The sequence below is a fragment of the Halyomorpha halys genome, unplaced genomic scaffold (genome assembly GCF_000696795.3).
Source record: "Halyomorpha halys isolate HHAL.00 unplaced genomic scaffold, Hhal_1.1 Scaffold390.1, whole genome shotgun sequence".
NCBI lineage: Eukaryota > Metazoa > Arthropoda > Insecta > Hemiptera > Pentatomidae > Halyomorpha > Halyomorpha halys.
In genome coordinates, this window is record NW_027112043.1 from 288,620 (window position 1) to 301,444 (window position 12,825).

The window sequence follows — 12,825 nt, forward strand, 5'->3', positions numbered from 1 at the left end:
AAAATCAATGTTTGCATACACATCACACATCAAACCTCCTTCTTAATTCGCCTACGTCAAAAACTGATAAGTCATAAATACCCTTAATTATTCCGCCATACCCTTTTTTACAATCATTCTTGAGTCATTCCTCTAGCAGGCGATCATCTGGGTTATTATTACCTTCAAAATTGAAGTACTACAAGAGGCCCTACTGTCACCAATGTTATTTAATATATTTACAACTGCAATTGTTGAAAATGATAATGATAAATCAATAACCATGGAATCCGCTGATGACAAAAATGTTTATAGTCTTTAGCGAAGGACTGAGGACTATTTAATCAAATATTTGAACATATTTTTATAAGTTTAAGACTTTAATTAAATTGCTTACAATAGGTGACTTCACATGGGTGATATTAATGTTATAATCTAAATAATCTGAGAAGTTTCGGCAGGTTTTCGTTTTGTAGTCCATCGAAATTGATAAATTCAAAATAAAAATCATACATAATGAAGAATAAATTATAAGAAAATAACCATAATCAATTATTTCTATTAGGAAAAAATAAATGAAATATGTAACGTTACCACCCACAAAGGATTAGGGGATGCAGAACTATGTAAGAAAGTGATTTGGTCAGATTTTTACTCTGGATGAGGCCGGATGAGCCCCGAAGGGCTTCCGAACACACAGGGCTACAGTGAAAAATAAAATAATTATCTGCTACAGCACGGATTCGAACCCGGATCCTTGGAGTTAGTATCAAAGTGCCTTACCACTGAGCTACCCAATGCTACCAATTATTCCAACTATTCGGTATTTATTTTATTGAAGACAGTTGATAAAATCTCCTAAAACTTACAGGCATTAAGTATTAGTGTTCAAATATTCATTCATACAATATAGAATTAATTATTAGTGGTTGAAAAATTAAGTGTAAATATTATTTTCTTCGATTTATTTAAGGGTAGTATTGCTATATATTCAACCTGAGGGGATTAAACTGATGATAATTATGGAAACGATTTCAAGAATTCCACTTTTTTAACAATACTAAATTTTTTTATCAAAATAAAAATAGTATTTATTGTTTTTATACTACTCTAAGTCCTTAAATTGTGTTTTAATGTAATTTGTGGGTTATATTTTTTATTTATTTATTTACTTTTTTGCATTTTATTAAAATTTTTATTAAACGATTTTGGGGATTCAACTTTTTTAACAATTACGCTTTTTTAACGCAACTATGATTGCGTTTTTGATCAAAAAATTTTTTATATTTAGTTAATGTAATTTACAACTGTACTTTTATTTTTTTTTTTCCTTACCTCCTGGAGCAAAGGAGAAGGCATTTACAAATATATATATATACATATATACATACATATACCGGCTATTTCATTTTCTTGTTTTGCCGGTATGGCATTATAAGAATGGTTGCCGTGTCCCCTGAAGGCGGTGTCAACAATGATGGTATATGTTTGCCTGGATGTTACAACTGTACAAAATAATACAATAGGTAAATATGTTGTATGTTTCATATACACTTGAAAATCTTGGGAAGGAACCACCCATTGGTGGTATAGATCAAAATTAAAATAGTATTTATTGTTTTTATACTATTTTAAATCTTTAAATTGTGTTTTAATGTGATTAGTGGGTATCATTTTTTTTTCTTTGAAACATTTTACGATTTAGCACAATATAATGAGATTAGAATAAATTTTATAATCACAATTAATGTCCGTCTAACTGGAAAACTATAAGCCTCTAATGAGCGAAACTAAAATCAAAAGGTAGGTTAAACTCTGGTCGCTTTATTGTGTACTTTAATGAGCAATATAGGTTTAATAAATTCTCCTTTAAAAAAATATATTATCTCTTCAGGGTCAAAAATAAATGCGCAATAACCATGAAATTTAAACTCAAATTGTGAAGTTTCTCAAAAAAAAAAAAAAAAAAAAAAATAGATATTATTAACACGTAATACGGACTTACAAATAATTTCTCCCAGGAGGCTAAATGTTGCGGTCCCACAACTTAAATAGAAAAGAAACTGGTGACGAAGGTGGCCCCAAGAGCCCCCCCCCCCCATGACATGTGAATTCCCTCCTTGGAGACTGCGGCTGAATAGGAAAAACGGTGTGATGAATAGTCCATGTCCTCAGGACTCCCTGCAACTCATTTGTAACCTTTTAAACTCTTTCCCAAAGTCCTAGCTAAATGATTCACTCTTCTACAACAGAAGTTGCCCTCCCTACTTTTGATCCTTTGTCTATCTTAGTTATTATTAGTGCTAATATTATAGCACAATGTAATAATTAGGAATCATGTTTATAAGTGAAACAACCGTCAAGTTTCTTCAATTACTTAAAACAAAAGTTATAATAAATGCACATTAGGTGAAATCTGAATCGTCACATTTTAAATATTACTAATTTAATAATAATGACAACCTGATAGTTCCAACAATAAAATTCATTTAAAAAATAAGTCTGTTTTTTTAAAAGCCCTCTTGTAATTAAATTTTCCCTTCAATATTCTTTTTTTTTTTTTTTGGAAAAGTTCTTTTTACTGCATATTCTTATTGTAAGAGATCATTTAATAACTTATGCTGATTCTAGGATATTTTAATCTATAACTACTTCTTTTTGAATCAAAATAATATTCAAACTATTAATATTAATAGATAATCAAAAACCTAAGAAATGTTAAAATTTTGATTCATGTCCAAACAAAGTTTTTTTTCATTAACTTTTTTTGTTTATTTTTCCAGAGGATTTATATCCTGTCCAGAAAATGAAAATTCTAAAATAGCTCTAAGGAAAAGTGTTTGAGGAAGGCTCTCCTATTAACATCTTTAATAAGACCTAAAGAATCAGTACCCAAGGGGTTAGTACAGGCCCCACATAAAATAACGAACTACAGTTTACTAGGTGGTTAATTTTTGTGTGTTATTGAGATTTTTATTGATCTTGAAGACTTATTCTTCTATTATATTCTGTTGTCTCATCCTGCATCCGTCCTGGCGTGGGTGTGGTGAAGAAACTAGTCACTCATGGTATTAGGTGACTACGAGCAAAATGATGTTGCCCTTGGTAGCCTGTGTTCACTCTATTTTTACGTGTACTGACCCCTTGGGTACTGAGAGCATAATGCTTCACGCTTTTGCCCAAGGATGGCAGCACCTTGAGGTCTTATTCCAAATGTTTAATGTGGGTATTCCTAAAAAAAAAAAAAAAACGAGATTAGAGAAGTTATATTAAAATCATCAAAGCCATTTTGGGTCTAGTGAAGCACTAAAAAATGAAAAATAAATTTAGTAAAATAATCGGTCAATCGTTTAAAAGATTATTTTTTCAAATGTGTCATAATATTTATAAATGCCTGAAATAAGAGCGGAGGAATCATCGGGTTGAAGGTCATTGCTAACGAAATGGTAACAATGAAGTGCCCCTAAGTTTATCCAGAGGTTTCCTATAACTTTGGTTCCAAATTGCCAAAAATAGGCCTATTTATTGTCAAGGATGGCAGATGGACCGATAGATTTTAAAAATAAATTTTAGGGTTCTACGACTCTTAAATTGTAAAACTTCAAATTTAGAGGAGGGATAATTTATTTTTCTCTTTATAGCATCACAAAACTTATAATTTAATTAATGTAAGCTGTAATTTTAATTATAATTATTGAATCGTTAAGTATTCATTCATATATATTTTTATTTTTACTTCGATTAATTTGTTAATCCAGTCTGAAATATTTTAACAATTAACATGCAGATCATAATAATTTCTAATTGATTAATTGCAATAATACACAAACGTCCATTAAATCTTGTATGACCACTTTAATCATTTGTTTTTATAACTGATAGAAAAGTAGACTAGAAAGTAAAAAATAAATAAAAGAGTTTCTGTTTTGTTTTTTTCATTCTCTGGGTGGTAGATCATACAAAGAGAGTTTTCCACAGTTAAAACTTTTCAAAAGAGTTCTATTTACAAAGCGAATCTGAAGTCTCTTCGGAAACGTGATATTCTATTGCTCTTTTAACTTTTCTGGTTTGACACTAACTTTTTTTTTTTTTTAGAACTAAAACGTTCACTTAGTTTTATAGTTATAATATTTTTCAAACCTATCTATTACTAGAATTTATAATTTGATTAACTACCAACAGTGGTAATAGTCTGTTAACAATCCTTCTGTGGATCCACGCCATAATTATACTTGGCTTAAGAATTTTCTCATAATTACATTGTTATGTAGTCTAAGAGCGGAGTGGCCAAACTAATTAACATCAAGCTTAAAGTTTTGAGGAAGTTCTATAAATAATATCAAATACAAGAACAAGATATAACTCAAACACTTTTCCCTATTAATTAGCAATTATTCACTATGACGTCATCTCTATGACTTGAGTAGTTCAAAACAGAAATATGAAACTACTCAATTAGTCAGAAAGATAGTAGGAAAATATTATTAAATGGTTGCCTGAAAATACCCTTTATGAATCTTATAAATGACATTTGATATTTTCATAATTGAACAAAAAAAAATAGACATATATTTATATATATATTTTTATTAGTTCTAAAGAATAATTGTATTGGCGAATAATTATGTAATAGCTATGAAAAAGAGCAATACTAAAAAATAAACAGAACTTAATGACAATATTTTTTTTCTTTCAATTTCCTTGTTTTTTTTGTACTTTTTTCTCAAATAAATTGTTGAAGAAATTTAAATAACTACAGGTAATAAACTTTCCATTACTCAGTTCCACTGAATTTATCTGTGTACATTTATAAAGTTGTTATTTGAAAATATTAATAACATTATTTTAATTTAATGTATGAAAAGATGATAAATGCTATATTTTCTTTTTAGTATAGCTCAGATTTTTCAAAAATATCTCAAAAATTGGCTACAGTCCGAAACAACATCACAGTTAATAATAGATAATTATACTTTGAAATAAATATTGTGTTGATATTTTTTTTTAAATATTGAAATAATTCAATAATGAATTCTCTAATAAGAAACTTATTACAAAATGTTGGTTTATCGTTACACCTGAAATTACTGTAATACAATCTTTGACAATGAACCGAATATTTACGAGATGTTAAGATACTTCTATAAAATTATTAGCCATTAAAATATTGGCCGTTCTAATTATTCAAATCAAATACTCTTAACATTTTCTGTGAATTCGGTTCAAACTAAAATAGTGTTTCATATTTTAATAAATATTTTCCAGTCTAGATTTTTTAAAATAAAATAATCTATAACAATATAAACTAACATAAGTTTCACCACTTTGTTGACAAAATTATCTTTAAAAATTTGTATAGGACAAATAAAAGTAGTCTCTGAATATAAGGATGATGGGCTATGGTATTGAGATGGATGCGACATAAAAAAAAATATATATATAATAATTTGAACAAATGCAAACAAATATATTGTATATATCAACCACAGCACAACTTTTAATTGCATATGATATAATATATTGCATACCTGATGATTCTCTTATATCGAGTTCATCTTTGGGTAAATTAAACGTTTCATGAGATATATAATTAGTTTAAAATAACAATAACTTTAGTTCTTCGCTCTACTACTAGGAGATTGGATCTCAACAAAAGTAGGTCAGCCTGATTTAAAAGATTATAAAGAGTGGAAGAGAAGACTGAAACCTATCTAATAATATCATATCACTTAATATGATCATCCATCCCTTCTCATATGATCTGAAATTATCATATGAAATCCAACAGGGTTAAAACAATAAACAAATATATACATATATTTGTACAAATTTTACAGAACATTACATGTGGTAAATATATGACCGTTTACTCATTTAATTCTCTTGAAATACATGATTGGATTAAATATAACCAAGTACGGATGATGAGCCTATAAAACAAAAAAGTACTTGCTATATAACTCATATAAATTCAACATAAGGATAATATGAAGCCGACATATTCACATTGACATTTAATATGTACTCTACAAAAGTCATAATACCCAGAAATAAAGTATACCTATATTTTTATTAAAATTAAATTTTAAAGCCTTACCTTATCTTATGAAAGTTAATCTGCCCAGGCGTGGTTCGATGCCCTTCAAAGAATCAAGGCTTGCCAGTTGGAATGCTTCCCAATTGGCAATTCGTGGAAAGAAATATGAGTAGAAATATGTGACAATATTCATTTTGATTTTCTATCCCGGTCAATGTAGACACATTATATATATTAGATCATAGAAATACTAATAACACTTGTTTTTATTTCACTGATTCTGATGAAATAATGATAATGAAAAGATATGAATATAAACGGGCTGGCTATTTTCTGAGCAAAGGAGACTGATAACCTGAAACGCGGAAGCCAGAAGGACCTGAGGAAGACCCTGAATTCCTCATTTTACTCCCTGACCTGGCCATCTAAGAGATGAACGCGGAAGAAGAGGAATATGAATATTTAGCTAAAGAATAAACTTTTAATTTATTCAAATTATTGTAATTTTATCTCCATAATTAACCAAGCATTATGTAGCAAAAAACAATACCTAAACAATTAAAACTGTTAACGGAAGGTTTCAAAGTTGGAAGTGTAAAATAAATCTTATCAAATCACCTGTACTCTTCTCCACTTATCCCTGTCGAACAGATCTCCTACCTAGGATTACAAACGACTAACTTGGAATCCTCATACATAACTGAAAATACAGGAAGCTGTCCCTTGGTTCAAACAATTACAATACTCACTGAACAAACGGACCTCAACTTTTAATTAATTACAAAATTGTTGAAATGATCATATGGATTTCAGCTTTTTTTTTTACTCTTACTTTGTCACAAATAAAATCATACACAAAGACCTTAATGTTCCCTATGTAACCGATCTAGCCCGAACCAGACTCACTCCCTAACCACTCAAACCCCCTAGTTTCTAACCTTGCATCCTCTTCCATTCCTGACAATCCTCCGAGGCGCCTAAAAAGAAGATGGCCACGAGACCAGCTAAGGTAAAATATCATTAGAGTGCTACTAATGGGTAGTTGCTCTACACGCCTGTAACACTCCATTTTAACTAAGACCATATTTACTAAATGTATTATGTAATATACAGTTGTAAATTTCAATAAAGTTATTAAAAAAAAAAAAAAGGCTTTTTTACTCTACTAGTTTTTCTACTCTATTGAATTCATGAAATCCTTAGTGCGCCTTACGTTGTCACAAACAAACTCATTCATAAGGGCATTAATGTTCACTATACCACCGATTTAGTCGGAACCAGATATCAATATTTGTATGATTAAATCCCTAGCCACCCAGTCCACTTGCTTTGAACTTTTGTTCTGTTTCTGTTTCTAAACTTATAGGCTTGGCGTCAGAAAAGAAAATGTCCTCAAGACCTTCTACTCTACAATGTTATTGGAGTTCTATCTATGAATAGATTCTCCACACACTGTATCACAATATTGTAATATAACTCACATCACATTTACTAGTTATATTTATTTTCAAAACAGTTGTAAATAGCAATAAACGAATCAAATTTCATTTGTGTGTAGTAATCATAATAAATAATTGTAATAATTTGTTTTGAACTAATTGTACATTAATTAAGCGTAAGATCACTGATAATACAAAAATCGCTAAGTTGAAAGAGAAAAATAAATATATTTTTCAGTGATTAGTGTGTTTCCCTGGCAGAGTGTTAGATAGCATTTGGCGTTTCTGAGAAGATCTTTGTATTAGTAAAATAAGTGGATTATTTATCCAATACCAATAATGTCTCTCGCTTCTAATAATGTCTCAATTATTTGATATTTGAATAATGGTTTTAACACATGTACAAAGTTTTTCATTTAAGTCGGTGAAAAAAATGTTTAAATTAATTAGAAAAAAAATACATTTTATGGACTTTTTTCCTAATAATTCATACCTAAATAACTAGGATTATTCTAATCGTTAATTAATGGATGGAAAACCATTACTACGGACATATTACTAACAAGGTTTTCCACTATTGTAACTTACCCATCCAGAAAATAACTTTTAAGTTGTTGGAAAAGTAGACGAAGATGGCAATAGCCGGAAAAGTTCTAATGAACTACGTGATCCGTTAGAGCTGTAATAAAGAAAGATTGGCCATATTGCCAAATAGCCTTCAATATCTCATTCTCAGGTTCGGCCCTCTTTCTTAGTTCGATATCGAGTGTGTTTTGACCACGGTAGTCAATTAAATGCGTTTAATTTATACAAACACCCCGTTAAACTATGCCTACATCAAAGCAATGAACTTCTTTTGGATTTAAAACGATTAAAAAGATATCATTAAATTAATTACTCAATGCAATAATCACAAGAAAGAAACAAAAAAAATTAGTAGGTTATTGAGTTAATAGTTTACAGTAGATACATGTTAGGAGAAAATGGTCGGGGTGCTGTCAGCAAAAATAGACAAATAAGTAAAGCTTATTTATTTGTCCCGACGTTTCGAACTGTATTTCAGGCCTTCATCACGGCTGAAAAACTAAATGAGATAACAACCTTAATTTAGAGAAAAATAGAAACTAAAAGGAAATTATAACAAACAAACGTGAAAATATACATAACAATAAATTAAGTAAATTGTAGTTGAGATTAATATAAGACGCAATATAATATTGTTATTATACTATATTAGGGGTATTCATGATCTTTATTTTAATATGTTAAATAGAAAAACTCATGTTAAATGGAAAAAAATTGCCTTCTTTTGCCGTGGTAAGACGATATAACATGTAACATGGCTGAGAGTCTGTTACTTGGAGAATGACGTCACACAATAGACCAGTTGAGCTCGCCACCATTTTTGTTTGTTGTGTCTGGTTAGTTCTTTCGTGTTTGTGCTAGTTATCATTCCATACCCCTTTTATTAAACCAAAATGGATAACTTTAATAATACAACGGAGAAAAAAAACAGAAGAGGTATTAGCAGACCGCCTTGTGTTGGATAGGGAGCGATTTGAATTTGAAAAGGAAAGGATTGCGGAGGAGCTGAAGCTTTGTAAAATCAAAATACAAAAAAAATTTTAATTAAAACTAGAGCTTTTAAAGAAGTCCGACAAAATAATTGAAATTAAAAATATTTATAATTATGTATGTATTCTTACTTATGTATATATTATTATTGATGCATGATTAATCAAATAGAGCAATTATACTTTATAAAAAGTGGAAATCATTTAAGACCTCAGCAGCCCCTCTCTCCCTCAAATAGATGTAAGCTTTTTATTTTTGTTCATGATTGATTTCATGTCAAATCAACAAATTCCAAATACTTTTTTACCTCATTATCTCATAATCTAATAAAATTTAACACCAAAGTAGTTTCCATAAAGCTTCCTTGCACCTAAGAGGAACATCCAAGTTTTATTAAATTATGTTCACCAGTTTTGAAATTATAGCTCTATAGTTTTCTAAATTGTCAAGGGCTAGTTTTTTAAATACAAATAGCTCCTCTCATGATTAAGGTAGAAACATGGAAGGAGTGACATTTTGTAGCTATTTAAATTAACTTTTACCTGACGTGTAAAATAATGCTATATATGCTTGTTAGAAAAATTTTCAAAGAAATTACTGAAAATAAGTGATTTTATTCTTAAACAATACATAAGGTTTGAAGATAGGAGAATAATGGGTTCATTAATACAATAAATACTAAAAAAGTGGGTTAAAGACATAATAACAACTTTTTAACAATATTTGATTTCTTGTATAATAGTTTCAAATTGAAAGTAGTTCACTCTCAAAAGAGATTTAAACCTATCTTCATCCAAGTTTGGTAATACTGAAGATCTCCAGTGCTTAGATTTTAATACTGATCCGCTGAGAAAAGGAACTGCATGTCTGAATGATAAAACATGGAAAATACTTTCAATACGGTTGTCAATTAGCTCATCTTCATTCTCTTCCTCACAAGTTTGAAGATCAATAAGACACTCATAAGCTAAACTTTCACACAAATTCCACTTTTCACTCACTCTAGGCATATTGTAATAAATTGCTTAAATCAAAACTGAAACTTAAATCAAATTTGAATTAAACAATAACATGAGGCTCTGGAAGGAAAGGTTATAAGCAGTTATGCATTTAACGTTTAACATTACTTCAAATAGGACTGCTCACAATCATATAGTTATAACATTTAACATGGTAAAACATTTTACATTTAACACATCATGAATACCTATTATATAAGGTTATTTATGGACGATTCCAAAACAAAAACTTAATGTCTCTTAAATAGCAGAAAATGCCAGTGTTTCGCTAATTCATGCATCATTAGTACAAAAAAACATGAGAAATGTTCATATACTAAAGTACTCATAATATACTCATAATCAGATACTAAAGTATATATTGAACTGTTTAACATTGATACGAACAGTTGATGTGAGATGTACTATTTCTCATTGTCTAAAACATCTCTGCTTAGTTATTCGTTATTTAAACTAAGTCATTTCTTTTAAATGGAACAATGCTACTAAATTCAAGGAACCGAATCCGGCTGTGGCAGACAATCATTTTCTTTTAGACTGTAGCCGTGAGTCAGTCCTGTGGGTTCTAGAGCCCTCCTGATGTCTATTCAACCTCAAGTGGGTACCCAAAACCGGGGGAAGGTTAAGCATGATCTTGAAAAAAATCACATTTGAATATTAATTATAATTGAAATCACATTTTACCCAACACCTTACTTTCTTATAGAGTCTTACACCTTATTTCCTATAAGACTAAAAATAGGAAAAGTCAAGAAAGAAATCCTTTGGAAGGAGACTATTCACAAAATGCTTTCTTCCAGTTGTATAAAGCTTACTGTCAGTCTCTCTTTATCATTCTCTCCCTCCAAACCTCTCCTCTCTGAAATAAATTTAAAAAGAACTCCTTCTATTTTAGTTTTGTTTAAAGTTTATTTTGACAACGGTGAATAATAATATTAAAAATAGACTCTTATTACATAGATTGTGACCATTGACCCGGTTTCTGATAAAAAATTCAGGCTAGTATGTTTTCTTATGAAAAAGGATTCCAACAGGATGTCTATGAGTAATTTATTTCAGACATGATAGAAGTCCCCTGAAATAGTGGAGGATACACTATTTTTAACCGATCTTATATTATCCTAATGAAAAGTTAAATACTATAATTATCCAGTCAAATTAAAAAATACCATCCCTATAGTTTTTAGTACCACCAGAACATTAAAAGTCCTACGGATTTTTGCTTCAGGTTTATGTGTGTAGGAGGGGGGTAGTATCTCGAAAACGTAGGTATTTGGTGATAATTTTATTTTTAATAAATTGAAATGAATTGAATCTGCCACCAAAGTGGCTATATAACTGTGTGTTTTTAATCGTGTTGTTTTTAGATTGTAAGAAAAAAAATATTAGTTAGTTCACACTACTAATCCTAAAATAATAACAAATAAAACAGTGATCAGGTTTACATTACCTAGTAAGACCTGTAAAATAAGTGCGAAAAAGTCACAGAATTCTGTGAGTCCGGTTTTAGATAGGATGGGTGGGAGCGTGGGCGTACCTAGGGAGTGGCAAGAGGGGACAACTAACAAAAAATTATAATAACTAATAAACCACTGCTATAATTATACATAATTTTATTTAAATTTTTATTTCATTTGCCTTTACCTTGCTGAAATGAAACAGGGTGCTACGTTATTTAATCACTTATATCTCCAAAATGATTGGGTTTGGTGAAATTAATTCTGTAAAAAATGAATATACATTGTATGTTCAAAAATTTACTTTTTTTCTAAAACATGCAATTTTTTGCGATATGGAGCGGGAAAATGTAGCAAAATATTTACATTCCTCAAAATTACCTAATAACTTGTAGAAAAAAAACTTGGAGAAGTTTGTCGGGGGGTGCGGTCAGCAAGGAACAACACAAATAAACAAAACCATATTTATTTATTTTATGCCGACGTTTCGACCTGAGTTTCAGGTCTTCATCAGGGGTTGTGGCGTAGAGTGCAGGTTGCTGACCGTACCCCCTTGCTGACCGCACCCCCCGACAAACTTCTCCAAGCATTATTCCACGGTCAACTATCTACACCTCATGTAGAAAAAAAAAATCAATACAATCAACATAGCTATCCTCTTTTTTGATGAAATAATCTAAAAAAAGAAGTCAACAAAGGTTCTTCTAAACTCATCAATAATAATAAAAAACAATAGTCCATCATATGGCATACGATTGATTAGCTATTTTTATCCCCTTCGTATCTTAGAAACTTAATTTCACCGTGCCTGCTTCCCTTTGAGATATAAACCAAGAACCTACACGACTTTTACCACATACACCTCTTCATCCCAAGCACGACGCCCAAGTAGAACGTTTTGTACGGTATACAATATAAAGCAGGTAACTTTTTTATTTTATGATAATTAGAGTTAGGTTTCTAACATGACGGAACAAATATTTGTTCCCTTCATATCCGAGAAACTATATGGTTTAGAAAAAAAATCATATTACTTTGGTAGTAAGTTAATTGTACCTCATTTTGTTAAAAGTAAATTGTCCACCAAACCACTTAATTTTGGAGTTTCAAATATTAGATGATAAACTAATGAAATATATGTGTTTGTGTTTTTTTTTTACCCAGAACTAAACCCGACAAACAAATCCGGGCGACTTTTGAGGACACAATCTTATTTTGACACTAAATCCTTACAGTCCAAAATCCTTCGTAAAATCCTTAATGCTCCTTACTTTGTCACAAATCAAGTCATCCATCAGGACCTCAATATTCCATATGTT

General features: G+C 30.1%; 1 protein-coding gene across 3 annotated transcripts in view; it reads left to right on the plus strand.

Annotated features, from left to right (window-relative positions):
• The window catches only part of Oct-TyrR (Octopamine-Tyramine receptor), a 287,359-nt gene that overhangs the window by 217,647 nt on the left and 56,887 nt on the right, over positions 1-12,825 (plus strand). The gene's annotated exons all lie outside the window — the stretch shown is intronic.